Genomic DNA, 18,946 nt, shown 5'->3' with positions numbered 1-18,946 from the left:
GCAGTATTCAGTGTAAAACCAAATTGGAGCTAGTAACTCCCCCTATATATGTATGGAATGGAGTTTGCAACTGAAAAGAAACTTTGTGTTCCCAACAAGCTAGGTGAAGGACGGCTTTCACACACACTTATCTCTCAGAACTGAGCATGTGGAGAGACGTTCGTTCACATAGCACAAAGGGAACGGGTTGCAGGAGAAACTTTTACTCTGGTTTCTCAGTCTGTTTCCTAGTGCCGTTTTGAAGTTCCTGCAGTTTTCACTGTAAAACCGAGTTGGAGCTAGTACCTCTCCATATATATGTATGGAGTGGAGTTTGCAACTGAAAAGAAACTTTGAGTTCCCAACAAGCTTGGTGAAGAACGGCTTTCACACACACTTATCTCTCCGAACTGAGCATGTGGAGAGACGTTCGTTCATCTAGCACAAAGGGAACGGGTTGCAGGAGAAACTTTTACTCTGTTTTCTCAGTCTGTTTCCTAGTGCCGGTTTGAATTTCCTGCAGTTTTCACTGTAAAACCGAGTTGGAGCTAGTATGTTCCCATATATATGTATGGAGTGGAGTTTGCAACTGAAAAGAAACTTTGTGTTCCCAACAAGCTAGGTGAAGGACGGCTTTCACACACAATTATCTCTCAGAACTGAGCATGTGGAGAGACGTTCGTTCATCTAGAACAAAGGGAACGGTTTGCAGGAGGAACTTTTACTCTGGTTTCTCAGTCTGTTTCCTAGTGCCGGTTTGAATTTCCTGCAGTTTTCACTGTAAAACCGAGTTGGATCTAGTACCTCCCATATATATGTATGGAGTGGAGTTTGCAAGTGAAAAGAACTTTGTGTTCCCAACAAGATAGGTGAAGGATGGCTTTCACACACACTTATCTCGCAGAACTGAGCATGTGGAGAGACGTTCGTTCACCTAGCACAAAGGGAACGGGTTGCAGGAGGAACTTTTACTCTGGTTTCTCATTCTGTTTCCAAGTGCCGGTTTGAAGTTTCTGCAGATTTCACTGTAAAACCGAGTTGGAGCTTGTACATCCCCATATATATGTATGGAGTAGAGTTTGCAACTGAAAAGAAACTTTGTGTTCCCAACAAGCTAGGTGAAGGACGGCTTTCACACACACTTATTTCTCAGAACTGAGCATGTAGAGAGACGTTCGTTCATCTAGCACAAAGGGAACGGGTTGCAGGAGAAACTTTTACACTGGTTTCTCAGTCTGTTTCCTAGTGCCGGTTTGAAGTTCCTGCAGTTTTCACTGTAAAACCGAGTTGGAGCTAGAACCTCCCCATATATATGTATGGAGTGGAGTTTGCAAGTGAAAAGAAACTTTGTGTTCCCAACAAGCTAGGTGAAGGACGGCTTTCACACACACTTATCTCTCAGAACCGAGCATGTGGAGAGACGTTCGTTCATCTAGCACAAAGGGAACGGTTTGCAGGAGAAACTTTTACTCTGGTTTCTCAGTCTGTTTCCTAGTGCCGGTTTGAAGTTCCTGCAGTTTTCACTGTAAAACCGAGTTGGATCTAGTACCTCCCCATATATATGTATGGAGTGGAGTTTGCAACTGAAAAGAAACTTTGTGTTCCCAACAAGCTAGGTGAAGGACGGCTTTCACACACACTTTTCTCTCCGAACTGAGCATGTGGAGAGACGTTCGTTCATCTAGCACAAAGGGAACGGGTTGCAGGAGAAACTTTTACTCTGGTTTCTCAGTCTGTTTCCTAGAGCCGGTTAGAAGTTTATGCAGTTTTCACTGTAAAACCGAGTTGGAGCTAGTACCTCCCCATATATATGTATGGAGTGGAGTTTGCAACTGAAAAGAAACTTTGTGTTCCCAACAAGCTAGGTGAAGGACGGCTTTCACACACACTTATCTATCAGAACTGAGCATGTGGAGAGACGTTCGTTCATCTAGCACAAAGGGAACGGGTTGCAGGAGAAACTTTTACTCTGGTTTCTCAGTCTGTTTCCTAGTGCCGGTTTGAAGTTCCTGCAGTTTTCACTTTAAAACAGAGTTGGAGCTAGTACCTCCCCATATATAAGTATGGAGTGGAGTTTGCAAGTGAAAAGAAACTTTGTGTTCCCAACAAGCTAGGTGAAGGGCGGCTTTCACACACACTTATTTCTCAGAAGTGAGCATGTAGAGAGACGTTCGTTCATCTAGCACAAAGGGAACGGGTTGCAGGAGAAACTTTTACACTGGTTTCTCAGTCTGTTTCCTAGTGCCGGTTTGAAGTTCCTGCAGTTTTCACTGTAAAACCGAGTTGGAGCTAGAACCTTCCCATATATATGTATGGAGTGGAGTTTGCAAGTGAAAAGAAACTTTGTGTTCCCAACAAGCTAGGTGAAGGACGGCTTTCACACACACTTATGTCTCAGAACCGAGCATGTGGAGAGACGTTCGTTCATCTAGCACAAAGGGAACGGTTTGCAGGAGAAACTTTTACTCTGGTTTCTCAGTCTGTTTCCTAGTGCCGGTTTGAAGTTCCTGCAGTTTTCACTGTAAAACCGAGTTATATCTAGTACCTCCCCATATATATGTATGGAGTGGAGTTTGCAACTGAAAAGTAACTTTGTGTTCCCAACAAGCTAGGTGAAGGACGGCTTTCACACACACTTTTCTCTCCGAACTGAGCATGTGGAGAGACGTTCGTTCATCTAGCACAATGGGAACGGGTTGCAGGAGAAACTTTTACTCTGGATTCTCAGTCTGTTTCCTAGAGCCGGTTAGAAGTTTATGCAGTTTTCACTGTAAAACCGAGTTGGAGCTAGTACCTCCCCATATATATGTATGGAGTGGAGTTTGCAACTGAAAAGAAACTTTGTGTTCCCAACAAGCTAGGTGAAGGACGGCTTTCACACACACTTATCTATCAGAACTGAGCATGTGGAGAGATGTTCGTTCATCTAGCACAAAGGGAACGGGTTGCAGGAGAAACTTTTACTCTGGTTTCTCAGTCTGTTTCCTAGTGCCGGTTTGAAGTTCCTGCAGTTTTCACTTTAAAACCGAGTTGGAGCTAGTACCTCCCCATATATAAGTATGGAGTGGAGTTTGCAAGTGAAAAGAAACTTTGTGTTCCCAACAAGCTAGGTGAAGGACGGCTTTCACACACACTTATCTCTCCGAACTGAGCATGTGGAGACACGTTCGTTCATCTAGCACAAAGGGAACGGGTTGCAGGAGAAACTTTTACTCTGGTTTCTCAGTCTGTTTCCTAGTGCCGGTTTGAAGTTCCTGCAGTTTTCACTGTAAAACCGAGTTGGAGCTTGTACCTCCCCATATATGTGTATGGAGTGGAGTTTGCAAGTGAAAAGAAACTTTGTGTTCCCAACAAGCTAGGTGAAGGACGGCTTTCACACACACTTATCTCTCCGAACTGAGCATGTGGAGAGACGTTCGTTCATCTAGAACAAAGGGAACGGGTTGCAGGAGAAACTTTTACTCTGGTTTCTCAGTCTGTTTCCTAGTGCCGGTTTGAAGTTCCTGCAGTTTTCACTGTAAAACCGAGTTGGAGCTAGTACCTCCCCATATATATGTAGGGAGTGGAGTTTGCAAGTGAAAAGAAACTTTGTGTTCCCAACAAACTAGGTGAAGGACGGCTTTCACACACACTTATCTCTCAGAACCGAGCATTTGGAGAGACGTTCGTTCATCTAGCACAAAGGGAACGGGTTGCAGGAGAAACTTTTACTCTGGTTTCTCAGTCTGTTTCCTAGTGCCGGTTTGAAGTTCCTGCAGTTTTCACTTTAAAACCGAGGTGGAGCTAGTACCACCCCATATATATGTATGGAGTGGAGTTTGCAACTGAAAAGAAACTTTGTGTTCCCAACATGCTAGGTGAAGGACGGCTTTCACACACACTTATCTCTCAGAACTGAGCATGTGGAGAGACGTTCGTTCATCTAGCACAAAGGGAACGGGTTGCAGGAGAAACTTTCACTCTGGTTTCTCAGTCTGTTTCCTAGTGCCGGTTTGAAGTTCCTGCAGTTTTCACTGTAAAACCGAGTTGGATCTAATACCTCCCATATATATGTATGGAGTGGAGTTTGCAAGTGAAAAGAACTTTTTGTTCCCAACAAGATAGGTGAAGGACGGCTTTCACACACACTTATCTCTCAGAACTGAGCATGTGGAGAGACGTTCGTTCACCTAGCACAAAGGGAACGGGTTGCAGGATAAACTTTTACTCTGGTTTCTCAGTCTGTTTCCTAGTGCCGGTTTGAAGTTCCTGCAGTTTTCACTGTAAAACCGAGTTGGAGCTAGTACCTCCCCATATATATGTAGGGAGTGGAGTTTGCAAGTGAAAAGAAACTTTGTGTTCCCAACAAACTAGGTGAAGGACGGCTTTCACACACACTTATCTCTCAGAACCGAGCATTTGGATAGACGTTCGTTCATCTAGCACAAATGGAACGGGTTGCAGGATAAACTTTTACTCTGGTTTCTCAGTCTGTTTCCTAGTGCCGGTTTGAAGTTCCTGAAGTTTTCACTGTAAAACCGGGGTGGAGCTAGTACCACCCCATATATATGTATGGAGTGGAGTTTGCAACTGAAAAGAAACTTTGTGTTCCCAACAAGCTAGGTGAAGTACGGCTTTCACACTCACTTATCTCTCAGAACTGAGCATGTGGAGAGATGTTCGTTCATCTAGCACAAAGGGAACGGGTTGCAGGAGAAACTTTTACTCTGGTTTCTCAGTCTGTTTCCTAGTGCCGGTTTGAAGTTCCTGCAGTTTACACTGTAAAACCGAGTTGGAGCTAGTACCTCCCCTTATATATGTATGGAGTGGAGTTTGCAACTGAAAAGAAACTTTGTGTTCCCAACAAGCTAGGTGAAGGACGGCTTTCACACACACTTATCTCTCAGATCTGACCATGTGGAGAGACGTTCGTTCATCTAGCGCAAAGGGAAAGGTTTGCAGGAGAAACTTTTACTCTGGGTTCTCAGTCTGTTTCCTAGTGCCGGTTTGAAGTTCCTGCAGTTTTCACTGTAAAACCAAATTGGAGCTAGTACCTCCCCCTATATATGTATGGAATGGAGTTTGCAACTGAAAAAAAACTTTGTGTTCCCAACAAGATACGTGAAGGACGGCTTTCACACACACTTATCTCTCAGAACTGAGCATGTGGAGAGACGTTCGTTCACATAGCACAAAGGGAACGGGTTGCAGGAGAAACTTTTACTCTGGTTTCTCAGTCTGTTTCCTAGTGCCGGTTTGAAGTTCCTGCAGTTTTCACTGTAAAACCGAGTTGGAGCTAGTACCTCTCCATATATATGTATGGAGTGGAGTTTGCAACTGAAAAGAAACTTTGAGTTCCCAACAAGCTTGGTGAAGAACGGCTTTCACACACACTTATCTCTCAGAACTGAGCATGTGGAGAGACGTTCGTTCATCTAGCACAAAGGGAACGGGTTGCAGGAGAAACTTTTACTCTGTTTTCTCAGTCTGTTTCCTAGTGCCGGTTTGAATTTCCTGCAGTTTTCACTGTAAAACCGAGTTGGAGCTAGTATGTTCCCATATATATGTATGGAGTGGAGTTTGCAACTGAAAAGAAACATTGTGTTCCCAACAAGCTAGGTGAAGGACGGCTTTCACACACAATTATCTCTCAGAACTGAGCATGTGGAGAGACGTTCGTTCATCTAGAACAAAGGGAACGGGTTGCAGGAGGAACTTTTACTCTGGTTTCACAGTCTGTTTCCTAGTGCCGGTTTGAAGTTCCTGCAGTTTTCAATGTAAAACCGAGTTGGATCTAGTACCTCCCATATATATGTATGGAGTGGAGTTTGCAAGTGAAAAGAACTTTGTGTTCCCAACAAGATAGGTGAAGGACGGCTTTCACACACACTTATCTCTCAGAACTGAGCATGTGGAGAGACGTTCGTTCACCTAGCACAAAGGGAACGGGTTGCAGGAGAAACTTTTACTCTGGTTTCTCATTCTGTTTCCAAGTGCCGGTTTGAAGTTCCTGCAGATTTCACTGTAAAACCGAGTTGGAGCTTGTACCTCCCCATATATATGTATGGAGTGGAGTTTGCAACTGAAAAGAAACTTTGTGTTCCCAACAAGCTAGGTGAAGGACGGCTTTCACACACACTTATTTCTCAGAACTGAGCATGTAGAGAGACGTTCGTTCATCTAGCACAAAGGGAACGGGTTGCAGGAGAAACTTTTACACTGGTTTCTCAGTCTGTTTCCTAGTGCCGGTTTGAAGTTCCTGCAGTTTTCACTGTAAAACCGAGTTGGAGCTAGAACCTCCCCATATATATGTATGGAGTGGAGTTTGCAAGTGAAAAGAAACTTTGTGTTCCCAACAAGCTAGGTGAAGGACGGCTTTCACACACACTTATCTCTCAGAACCGAGCATGTGGAGAGACGTTCGTTCATCTAGCACAAAGGGAACGGTTTGCAGGAGAAACTTTTACTCTGGTTTCTCAGTCTGTTTCCTAGTGCCGGTTTGAAGTTCCTGCAGTTTTCACTGTAAAACCGAGTTGGATCTAGTACCTCCCCATATATATGTATGGAGTGGAGTTTGCAACTGAAAAGAAACTTTGTGTTCCCAACAAGCTAGGTGAAGGACGGCTTTCACACACACTTTTCTCTCAGAACTGAGCATGTGGAGAGACGTTCGTTCATCTAGCACAAAGGGAACGGGTTGCAGGAGAAACTTTTACTCTGGTTTCTCAGTCTGTTTCCTAGAGCCGGTTAGAAGTTTATGCTTTTTTCACTGTAAAACCGAGTTGGAGCTGGTACCTCCCCATATATATGTATGGATTGGAGTTTGCAACTGAAAAGAAACTTTGTGTTCCCAACAAGCTAGGTGAAGGACGGCTTTCACACACACTTATCTCTCAGAACTGAGCATGTGGAGAGACGTTCGTTCATCTAGCACAAAGGGAACGGGTTGCAGGAGAAACTTTTACTCTGGTTTCTCAGTCTGTTTCCTAGTGCCGGTATGAAGTTCCTGCAGTTTTCACTTTAAAACCGAGTTGGAGCTAGTACCTCCCCATATATAAGTATGGAGTGGAGTTTGCAAGTGAAAATAAACTTTGTGTTCCCAACAAGCTAGGTGAAGAACGGCTTTCACACACACTTATCTCTCCGAACTGAGCATGTGGAGACACGTTCGTTCATCTAGCACAAAGGGAACGGGTTGCAGGAGAAACTTTTACTCTGGTTTCTCAGTCTGTTTCCTAGTGCCGGTTTGAAGTTCCTGCAGTTTTCACTGTAAAACCGAGTTGGAGCTAGTACCTCCCCATATATATGTATGGAGTGGAGTTTGCAAGTGAAAAGAAACTTTGTGTTCCCAACAAGCTAGGTGAAGGACGGCTTTCACACACACTTATCTCTCCGAACTGAGCATGTGGAGAGACGTTTGTTCATCTAGCACAAAGGGAACGGGTTGCAGGAGAAACTTTTACTCTGGTTTCTCAGACTGTTTCCTAGTGCCAGTTTGAAGTTCCTGCAGTTTTCACTGTAAAACCGAGTTGGAGCTAGTACCTCCCCATATATATTTATGGAGTGGAGTTTGCAAGTGAAAAGAAACTTTGTGTTCCCAACAAGCTAGGTGAAGGACGGCTTTCACACACACTTATCTCTCAGAACTGATCATGTGGAGAGACGTTCGTTCATCTAGCACAAAGTTAACGGGTTGCAGGATAAACTTTTACTCTGGTTTCTCAGTCTGTTTCCTACTGCCGGTTAGATGTTCATGCAGTTTTCACTGTAAATCCGAGTTGGATCTAGTACCTCCCCATATATATGTATGGAGTGGAGTTTGCAAGTGAAAAGAAACTTTGTGTTCCCAACAAGATAGGTGAAGGACGGCTTTCACACACACTTATCTCTCAGAACTGAGCATGTGGAGAGACGTTCGTTCACCTAGCACAAATGGAACGGGTTGCAGTGGAAACTTTTACTCTGGTTTCTCAGTCTGTTTCCTAGTGCCGGTTTGAAGTTCCTGCAGTTTTCACTGTAAAACCGAGTTGGAGCTAGTACCACCCCATATATATGTATGTAGTGGAGTTTGCAACTGAAAAGAAACTTTGTGTTCCCAACAAGCTAGGTGAAGGACGGCTTTCACACACACTTATCTCTCAGATATGAGCATGTGGAGAGACGTTCGTTCATCTAGCACAAAGGGAACGGTTTGCAGGAGAAACTTTTACTCTGGTTTCTCAGTATGTTTCCTAGTGCCGGTTTGAAGTTCCTGCAGTTTTCACTGTAAAACCGAGTTGGAGCTAGTACCTCCCCATATATATGTATGGAGTGGAAGTTGCAATTGAAAAGAAACTTTGTGTTCCCAACAAGCTAGGTGAAGGACGGCTTTCACACACACTTATCTCTCAGAACCGAGCATGTGGAGAGACGTTCGTTCATCTAGCACAAAGGGAACGGTTTGCAGGAGAAACTTTTACTCTCGTTTCCCAGTCAGTTTCCTAGTGCCGGTTTGAAGTTCCTGCAGTTTTCACTGTAAAACAGAGTTGGATCTAGTACCTCCCCATATATATGTATGGAGTGGAGTTTGCAACTGAAAAGAAACTTTGTGTTCCCAACAACTAGGTGAAGGACGGCTTTCACACACACTTTTCTCTCCGAACTGTGCATGTGGAGAGACGTTCGTTCATCTAGCACAAAGGGAACGGGTTGCAGGAGAAACTTTTACTCTGGTTTCTCAGTCTGTTTCCTAGTGCCGGTGTGAAGTTCCTGCAGTTTTCACTGTAAAACCGAGTTGGAGCTAGTACCTCCCCATATATATGTATGGAGTGGAGTTTGCAAGTGAAAAGAAACTTTGTGTTCCCAACAAGCTAGGTGAAGGACGGCTTTCACACACACTTATCTCTCCGAACTGAGCATGTGGAGATACGTTCGTTCATCTAGCACAAAGGGAACGGGTTGCAGGAGAAACTTTTACTCTGGTTTCACAGTCTGTTTCCTAGTGCCGGTTTGAAGTTCCTGCAGTTTTCACTGTAAAACAGAGTTGGAGCTAGTACGTCCCCATATATATGTATGGAGTGGTGTATGCAAGTGAAAATAAACTTTGTGTTCCCAACAAGCTAGGTGAAGGACGGCTTTCACACACTTATCTTTCAGAACTGAGCATGTGGAGAGACGTTCGTTCATCTAGCACAAAGGGAACGGGTTGCAGGAGAAACTTTTACTCTGGTTTCTCAGACTGTTTCCTAGTGCCATTTTGAAGTTCCTGCAGTTTTCACTGTAAAACCGAGTTGGAGCTAGTACCTCCCCATATATATTTATGGAGTGGAGTTTGCAAGTGAAAAGAAACTTTGTGTTCCCAACAAGCTAGGTGAAGGACGGCTTTCACACACACTTATCTCTCAGAACTGATCATGTGGAGAGACGTTCGTTCATCTAGCACAAAGGGAACGGGATGCAGGAGAAACTTTTACTCTGGTTTCTCAGTCTGTTTCCTAGTGCCGGTTTGAAGTTCCTGCAGTTTTCACTGAAATCCGAGTTGGATCTACTACCTCCCCATATATATGTATGGAGTGGAGTTTGCAAGTGAAAAGAACTTTGTGTTCCCAACAAGATAGTTGAAGAACGGCTTTCACACACACTTATCTCTCAGAACTGAGCATGTGGAGAGACGTTCGTTCACCTAGCACAAATGGAACGGGTTGCAGGGGAAACTTTTACTCTGGTTTCTCAGTCTGTTTCCTAGTGCCGGTTTGAAGTTCCTGCAGTTTTCACTGTAAAACCGAATTGGAGCTAGTACCTCCCCATATATATATATGGAGTGGATTTTGCAACTGAAAAGAAACTTTGTGTTCCCAACAAGCTAGGTGAAGGACGGCTTTCACACACACTTATCTCTCAGAACTGAGCATGTGGAGAGACGTTCGTTCACCTAGCACAAAGGCAACGGTTTGCAGGAGAAACTTTTACTCAGGTTTCTCGGTCTGTTTCCTAGTGCCGGTTTGAAGTTCCTGCAGTTTTCACTGTAAAACCGAGTTGGAGCTAGTACCTCCCCATATATATGTATGGAGTGGAGTTTGCAAGTGAAAAGAAACTTTGTGTTCCCAACAAGCTAGGTGAAGGACGGCTTTCACACACACTTATCTCTCCGAACTGAGCATGTGGAGAGACTTTCGTTCATCTAGCACAAAGGGAACGGGTTGCAGGAGAAACTTTTACTCTGGTTTCTCAGTCTGTTTCCTAGTGCCGGTTTGAAGTTCCTGCAGTTTACACTGTAAAACCGAGTTGGAGCTAGTACCTCCCCATATATATGTATGGAGTGGGGTTTGCAACTGAAAAGAAACTTTGTGTTCCCAACAAGCTAGGTGAAGGACGGCTTTCACACACACTTATCTCTCAGAACTGAGCATGTGGAGAGACGTTCGTTCATCTAGCACAAAGGGAACGGGTTGCAGGAGAAACTTTTACTCTGGTTTCTCAGTCTGTTTCCTAGTGCCGGATTGAAGTTCCTGCAGTTTTCACTGTAAAACCGAGTTGGAGCTAGTATGTCCCCATATATATGTATGGAGTGGAGTTTGCAAGTGAAAAGAAACTTTGTGTTCCCAACAAGCTAGGTGAAGGACGGCTTTCACACACACTTATCTCTCAGAACTGAGCATGTGGAGAGACGTTCGTTCATCTTGCACAAAGGGAACAGGTTGCAGGAGGAACTTTTATTCTGGTTTCTCAGTCTGTTTCCTAGTGCCGGTTTGAAGTTCCTGCAGTTTTCACTGTAAAACCGAGTTGGATCTAGTACCTCCCATATATATGTATGGAGTGGAGTTTGCAAGTGAAAAGAATTTTTTGTTCCCAACAAGATAGGTGAAGTACGGCTTTCACACACACTTATCTCTCAGAACTGAGCATGTGGAGAGACGTTCGTTCACCTAGCACAAAGGGAACGGGTTGCAGGAGAAACTTTTACTCTGGTTTCTCAGTCTGTTTCCAAGTGCCGGTTTGAAGTTCCTGCAGTTTTCACTGTAAAACCGAGTTGGAGCTAGTACCTCCCCATATATATGTATGGAGTGGAGTTTGCAACTGAAAAGAAACTTTGTGTTCCCAACAAGCTAGGTGAAGGACGGCTTTCACACACACTTATTTCTCAGAACTGAGCATGTGGAGAGACGTTCGTTCATCTAGCACAAAGGGAACGGGTTGCAGGAGAAACTTTTACACTGGTTTCTCAGTCTGTTTCCTAGTGCCGGTTTGAAGTTCCTGCAGTTTTCACTGTAAAATCGAGTTGGAGCTAGTACCTCCCCATATATATGTATGGAGTGGAATTTGCAAGTGAAAAGAAACTTTGTGTTCCCAACAAGCTAGGTGAAGGACGGCTTTCACACACACTTATCTCTCAGAACCGAGCATGTGGAGAGACGTTCGTTCATCTAGCACAAAGGGAACGGTTTGCAGGAGAAACTTTTACTCTCGTTTCTCAGTCTGTTTCCTAGTGCCGGTTTGAAGTTCCTGCAGTTTTCACTGTAAAACCGAGTTGGATCTAGTACCTCCCCATATATATGTATGGAGTGGAGTTTGCAACTGAAAAGAAACTTTGTGTTCCCAACAAGCTATGTGAAGGACGGCTTTCACACACACTTTTCTCTCCGAACTGAGCATGTGGAGAGACGTTCGTTCATCTAGCACAAAGGGAACGGGTTGCAGGAGAAACTTTTACTCTGGTTTCTCAGTCTGTTTCCTAGTGCCGGTGTGAAGTTCCTGCAGTTTTCACTGTAAAACCGAGTTGGAGCTAGTACCTCCCCATATATATGTATGGAGTGGAGTTTGCAAGTGAAAAGAAACTTTGTGTTCCCAACAAGCTTGGTGAAGGACGGCTTTCACACACACTTATCTCTCAGAACTGAGCATGTGGAGAGACGTTCGTTCATCTAGCACAAAGGGAACGGGTGGCAGGAGAAACTTTTACTCTGGTTTCTCAGTCTGTTTCCTAGTGCCGGTTTGAAGTTCCTGCAGTTTACACTGTAAAACCGAGTTGGAGCTAGTACCTCCCCATATATATGTATGGAGTGGAGTTTGCAAGTGAAAAGAAACTTTGTGTTCCCAACAAGCTAGGTGAAGGACGGCTTTCACACACACTTATCTCTCAGAACTGAGCATGTGGAGAGACGTTCGTTCACCTAGCACAAAGGGAACGGGTTGCAGGAGAAACTTTTACTCTGGTTTATCAGTCTGTTTCCTAGTGCCGGTTTGAAGTTCCTGCAGTTTTCACTGTAAAACCGAGTTGGAGCTAGTATGTTCCCATATATATGTATGGAGTGGAGTTTGCAAGTGAAAAGAAACTTTGTGTTCCCAACAAGCTAGTTGAATGACGGCTTTCACACACACTTATCTCTCCGAACTGAGCATGTGGAGACACGTTCGTTCATCTAGCACAAAGGGAACGGGTTGCAGGAGGAACTTTTATTCTGGTTTCTCAGTCTGTTTCCTAGTGCCGGTTTGAAGTTCCTGCAGTTTTCACTGTAAAACCGAGTTGGATCTAGTACCTCCCATATATATGTATGGAGTGGAGTTTGCAAGTGAAAAGAAACTTTGTGTTCCCAACAAGATAGGTGAAGGACGGCTTTCACACACACTTATTTCTCAGAACTGAGCATGTGGAGAGACGTTCGTTCATCTAGCACAAAGGGAACGGGTTGCAGGAGAAACTTTTACACTGGTTTCTCAGTCTGTTTCCTAGTGCCGGTTTGAAGTTCCTGCAGTTTTCACTGTAAAACCGAGTTGGAGCTAGAACCTCCCCATATATATGTATGGAGTGGAGTTTGCAAGTGAAAAGAAACTTTGTGTTCCCAACAAGCTAGGTGAAGGACGGCTTTCACACACACTTATCTCTCAGAACCGAGCATGTGGAGAGACGTTCGTTCATCTAGCACAAAGGGAACGGTTTGCAGGAGAAACTTTTACTCTGGTATCTCAGTCTGTTTCCTAGTGCCGGTTTGAATTTCCTGCAGTTTACACTGTAAAACCGAGTTGGAGCTAGTACCTCCCCATATATATGTATGGAGTGGAGTTTGCAACTGAAAAGAAACTTTGTGTTCCCAACAAGCTAGGTGAAGGACGGCTTTCACACACAATTATCTCTCAGAACTGAGCATGTGGAGAGACGTTCGTTCATCTAGCACAAAGGGAACGGGTTGCAGGAGGAACTTTTACTCTGGTTTCTCAGTCTGTTTCCTAGTGCCGGTTTGAAGTTCCTGCAGTTTTCACTGTAAAACCGAGTTGGAGCTAGTACCTCCCCATATATATGTATGGAGTGGAGTTTGCAAGTGAAAAGAAACTTTGTGTTCCCAACAAGCTAGGTGAAGGACGGCTTTCACACACACTTATCTCTCCGAACTGAGCATGTGGAGACACGTTCGTTCACCTAGCACAAAGGGAACGGGTTGCAGGAGAAACTTTTACTCTGGTTTCTCAGTCTGTTTCCTAGTGCCGGTTTGAAGTTCCTGCAGTTTTCACTGTAAAACCGAGTTGGAGCTATTACCTCCCCATATATATGTAAGGAGTGGAGTTTGCAAGTGCAAAGAAACTTTGTGTTCCCAACAAGCTAGGTGAAGGACGGCTTTCACACACACTTATCTCTCAGAACTGAGCATGTGGAGAGACGTTCGTTCATCTAGCACAAAGGGAACGGGTTGCAGGAGTAACTTTTACTCTGGTTTCTCAGTCTGTTTCCTAGTGCCGGTTTGAAGTTCCTGCAGTTTTCACTGTAAAACCGAGCTGGAGCTAGTACCTCCCCATATATATGTATGGAGTGGAGTTTGCAACTGAAAAGAAACTTTGTGTTCCCAACAAGCTAGGTGATGGACTGCTTTCACACACACTTATTTCTCAGAACTGAGCATGTGGAGAGACGTTCGTTCATCTAGCACAAAGGGAACGCGTTGCAGGGAAACTTTTACTCTGGTTTCTCAGTCTGTTTCCTAGTGCCGGTTTGAAGTTCCTGCAGTTTTCACTGTAAAACCGAGTTGGAGCTAGTACCTCCCCATATATATGTATGGAGTGGAGTTTGCAACTGAAAAGAAACTTTGTGTTCCCAACAAGCTAGGTGAAGGACGGCTTTCACACACACTTATCTCTCAGAACTGAGCATGTGGAGAGACGTTCGTTCACCTAGCACAAAGGGAACGGGATGCAGGGGAAAATTTTACTCTGGTTTCTCAGTCTGTTTCCTAGTGCCGGTTTGAAGTTCCTGCAGTTTTCACTATAAAACCGAGTTGGAGCTAGTACCTCCCCATATATATGTATGGAGTGGAGTTTGCAACTGAAAAGAAACTTTGTGTTCCCAACAAGCTAGGTGAAGGACGGCTTTCACACACACTTGTCTCTCAGAACTGAGCATGTGGAGAGACGTTCGTTCATCTAGCACAAATGGAATGGGATGCAGGAGAAACTTTTACTCTGGTTTCTCAGTCTATTTCCTAGTGCCGGTTTGAAGTTCCTGCAGTTTTCACTGTAAAACCGAGTTGGAGCTAGTACCACCCCATATATATGTATGTAGTGGATTTTGCAACTGAAAAGAAACTTTGTGTTCCCAACAAGCTAGTTGAAGGACTGCTTTCACACACACTTATCTCTCCGAACTGAGCATGTGGAGAGACGTTCGTTCATCTAGCACAAAGGGAACGGGTTGCAGGAGAAACATTTACTCTGGTTTCTCAGAATGTTTCCTAGTGCCAGTTTGAAGTTCCTGCAGTTTTCACTGTAAAACCGAGTTGGATCTAGTACCTCCCCATATATATGTATGGAGTGGAGTTTGCAAGTGAAAAGAAACTTTGTGTTCCCAACAAGCTAGGTGAAGGACGGCTTTCACACACACTTATCTCTCAGAACTGAGCATGTGGAGAGACGTTCGTTCATCTAGCACAAAGGCAACGGGTTGCAGGAGAAACTTTTACTCTGGTTTCTCAGTCTGTTTCCTAGTGCCGGTTTGAAGTTCCTGCAGTTTTCACTGTAAAACCGAGTTGGATCTAGTACCTCCCCATATATATGTATGGAGTGGAGTTTGCAAGTGAAAAGAAACTTTGTGTTCCCAACAAGATAGGTGAAGGACGGCTTTCACACACACTTATCTCTCAGAACTGAGCATGTGGAGAGACGTTCGTTCATCTAGCACAAAGGGAACGGGTTGCAGGAGAAACTTTTACTCTGGTTTCTCAGTCTGTTTCTAAGTGCCGGTTTGAAGTTCCTGCAGTTTTCACTGTAAAACCGAGTTGGAGCTAGTACCTCCCCATATATATGTATGGAGTGGAGTTTGCAAGTGAAAAGAAACTTTGGGTTCCCAACAAGCTAGGTGAAGGGCGGCTTTCACAAACACTTTTCTCTCAGAACTGAGCATGTGGAGAGACGTTCGTTCATCTAGCACAAAGGGAACGGGTTGCAGGAGAAACTTTTACTCTGGTTTCTCAGACTTTTTCCTAGTGCTGTTTTGAAGTTCCTGCAGTTTTCACTGTAAAACCGAGTTGGAGCTAGTACCTCCCCATATATATGTATGGAGTGGAGTTTGCAACTGAAAAGAAACTTTGTGTTCCCAACATGCTAGGTGAAAGAATGCTTTCACACACACTTATCTCTCCGAACTGAGCATGTGGAGAGACCTTCGTTCATCTAGCACAAGGGAACGGGTTGCAGGGGAAACTTTTACTCTGGTTTCTCAGACTGTTTCCTAGTGCCGGTTTGAAGTTCCTGCAATTTTCACTGTAAAACCGAGTTGGAGCTAGTACCTCCCCATATATATGTATGAAGAGGAGTTTGCAAGTGAAAAGAAACTTTGTGTTCCCAACAAGCTTGGTGAAGGACGGCTTTCACACACACTTATCTCTCCGAACTGAGCATGTGAAGAGACGTTCGTTCATCTAGCACAAAGGGAACGGTTTGCAGGAGAAACTTTATCTCTGGTTTCTCAGTCTGTTTCCCAGTGCGGTTTGAAGTTCCTACAGTTTACACTGTAAAACCGAGTTGGAGCTAGTACCTCCCCTTATATATGTATGGAGTGGAGTTTGCAACTGAAAAGAAACTTTGTGTTTCCAACAAGCTAGGTGAAGAACGGCTTTCACACACACTTATCTCTCAGAACTGAGCATGTGGAGAGACGTTCGTTCATCTAGAACAAAGGGAACGGGTTGCAGGGGAAACTTTTACTCTGGTTTCTCAGTCTGTTTCCTAGTGCCGGTTTGAAGTTCCTGCAGTTTTCACTGTAAAACCGAGTTGGAGCTAGTACCTCCCCATATATATGTATGGAGTGGAGTTTGCAACTGAAAAGAAACTTTGTGTTCCCAACAAGCTAGGTGAAGGACGGCTTTCACACACACTTATCTCTCAGAACTGAGCATGTGGAGAGACGTTCGTTCATCTAGCACAAAGGAAACGGGTTGCAGGAGAAACTTTTACTCTGGTTTCTCAGTATGTTTCCTAGTGCCGGTTTGAAGTTCCTGCAGTTTTCACTGTAAAACCGAGTTGGAGCTAGTACCTCCCCATATATATGTATGGAGTGGAGTTTGCAACTGAAAGGAAACTTTGTGTTCCCAACAAGCTAGGTGAAGGACGGCTTTCATACACACTTATCTCTCAGAACTGAGCATGAGGAGAGACGTTCGTTCATCTAGCACAAAGGGAACGGGTTGCAGGGGAAACTTTTACTCTGGTTTCTCAGTCTGTTTCCTAGTGCCGGTTTGAAGTTCCTGCAGTTTTCACTGTAAAACCGAGTTGGAGCTAGTACCTCCCCATATATATGTATGGAGTGGAGTTTGCAAGTGAAAAGAAACTTTGTGTTTCCAACAAGCTAGGTGAAGGACGGCTTTCACACACACTTATCTCTAAGAACTGAGCATGTGGAGAGACGTTCGTTCATCTAGCACAAAGGGAACGGGTTGCAGGAGAAAATTTTACTCTCGTTTCTCAGTCTGTTTCCTAGTGCCGGTTTGAAGTTCCTGCAGTTTTCACTGTAAAACCGAGTTGGAGCTAGTACCTCCCCATATATATGTATGGAGTGGAGTTTGCAAGTGAAAAGAAACTTTGTGTTCCCAACAAGCTAGGTGAAGGACGGCTTTCACACACACTTATCTCTCCGAACTGAGCATGTGGAGAGACGTTCGTTCATCTAGCACAAAGGGAACGGGTTGCAGGAGAAACTTTTACTCTGGTTTCTCAGTGTGTTTCCTAGTGCCGGTTTGAAGTTCCTGCAGTTTACACTGTAAAACCGAGTTGGAGCTAGTACCTCCCCTTATATATGTATGGAGTGGAGTTTGCAACTGAAAAGAAACTTTGTGTTCCCAACAAGCTAGGTGAAGGACGGCTTTCACACACACTTATCTCTCAGAACTGAGCATGTGGAGAGAAGTTCGTTCATCTAGCACAAAGGGAACGGGTTGCAGGGGAAACTTTTACTCTGGTTTCTCAGACTGTTTCCTAGTGCCGGTTTGAAGTTCCTGCAGTTTTCACTGTAAAACCGAGTTGGAGCTAGTACCTCCCCATATATATGTATGGAGTGGAGTTTGCAACTGAAAAGAAACTTTGTGTTCCCAACAAGCTAGGTGAAGGAAGGCTTTCACACACACATATCTCTCAGAACTGAGCATGTGGAGAGACGTTCGTTCATCTAGCACAAAGGGAACGGGTTGCAGGAGAAACTTTTACTCTGGTTTCTCAGTCTGTTTCCTAGTGCCGGTTTGAAGTTCCTGCAGTTTTCACTGTAAAACAGAGTTGGAGCTAGTACCTCCCCATATATATGTATGGAGTGGAGTTTGCAAGTGAAAAGAAACTTTGTGTTCCCAACAAGCTAGTTGAAGGGCGGCTTTCACACACACTTATCTCTCAGAACTGAGCATGTGGAGAGACGTTCGTTCATCTAGCACAAAGGGAACGGGTTGCAGGAGTAACTTTTACTCTGGTTTCTCAGTCTGTTTCCTAGTGCCGGATTGAAGTTCCGGCAGTTTTCACTGTAAAACCGAGTTGGAGCTAGTACCTCCCCATATATATGTATGGAGTGGAGTTTGCAACTGAAAAGAAACTTTGTGTTCCCAACAAGCTAGGTGAAGGACTGCTTTCACACACACTTATCTCTCAGAACTGAGCATGAGGAGAGGCGTTCGTTCATCTAGCACAAAGGGAACGCGTTGCAGGGGAAACTTTTACTCTGGTTTCTCAGTCTGTTTCCTAGTGCCGGTCTGAAGTTCCTGCAGTTTTCACTGTAAAACCGAGTTGGAGCTAGTACCTCCCCATATATATGTATGGAGTGGTGTTTGCAAGTGAAAAGAAACTTTGGTTTCCCAACAAGCTAGGTGAAGGGTGGCTTTCACACACACTTATCTCTCAGAACTGAGCATGTGGAGAGACGTTCGTTCATCTAGCACAAAGGGAACGGGTTGCAGGAGTAACTTTTACTCTGGTTTCTCAGTCTGTTTCCTAGTGCCGGTTTGAAGTTCCGGCAGTTTTCACTGTAAAACAGAGTTGGAGCTAGTACCTCCCCATATATATGTATGGAGTGGAGTTTGCAACTGAAAAGAAACTTTGTGTTCCCAACAAGCTAGGTGAAGGACTGCTTTCACACACACTTATCTTTCAGAACTGAGCATGTGGAGAGACGTTCGTTCATCTAGCACAAAGGGAACGCGTAGCAGGAGAAACTTTAACTCTGGTTTCTCAGTCTGTTTCCTAGTGCCGGTTTAAAGTTCCTGCAGTTTTCACTGTAAAACCGAGTTGGAGCTAGTACCTCCCCATATATATGTATGGAGTGGAGTTTGCAACTGAAAAGAAACTTTGTGTTCCCAACAAGCTAGGTGAAGGACGGCTTTCACACACACTTATCTCTCAGAACTGAGCATGTGGAGAGACGTTCGTTCACCTAGCACAAAGGGAACGGGATGCAGGGGAAACTTTTACTCTGGTTTCTCAGTCTGTTTCCTAGTGCCGGTTTGAAGTTCCTGCAGTTTTCACTGTAAAACCGAGTTGGAGCTAGTACCTC

Source organism: Camelus bactrianus, chromosome 15, assembly GCF_048773025.1.
Source record: "Camelus bactrianus isolate YW-2024 breed Bactrian camel chromosome 15, ASM4877302v1, whole genome shotgun sequence".
NCBI lineage: Eukaryota > Metazoa > Chordata > Mammalia > Artiodactyla > Camelidae > Camelus > Camelus bactrianus.
The sequence above is the reverse complement of the archived record's forward strand: the minus strand, read 5'-3'. Positions refer to the sequence as shown.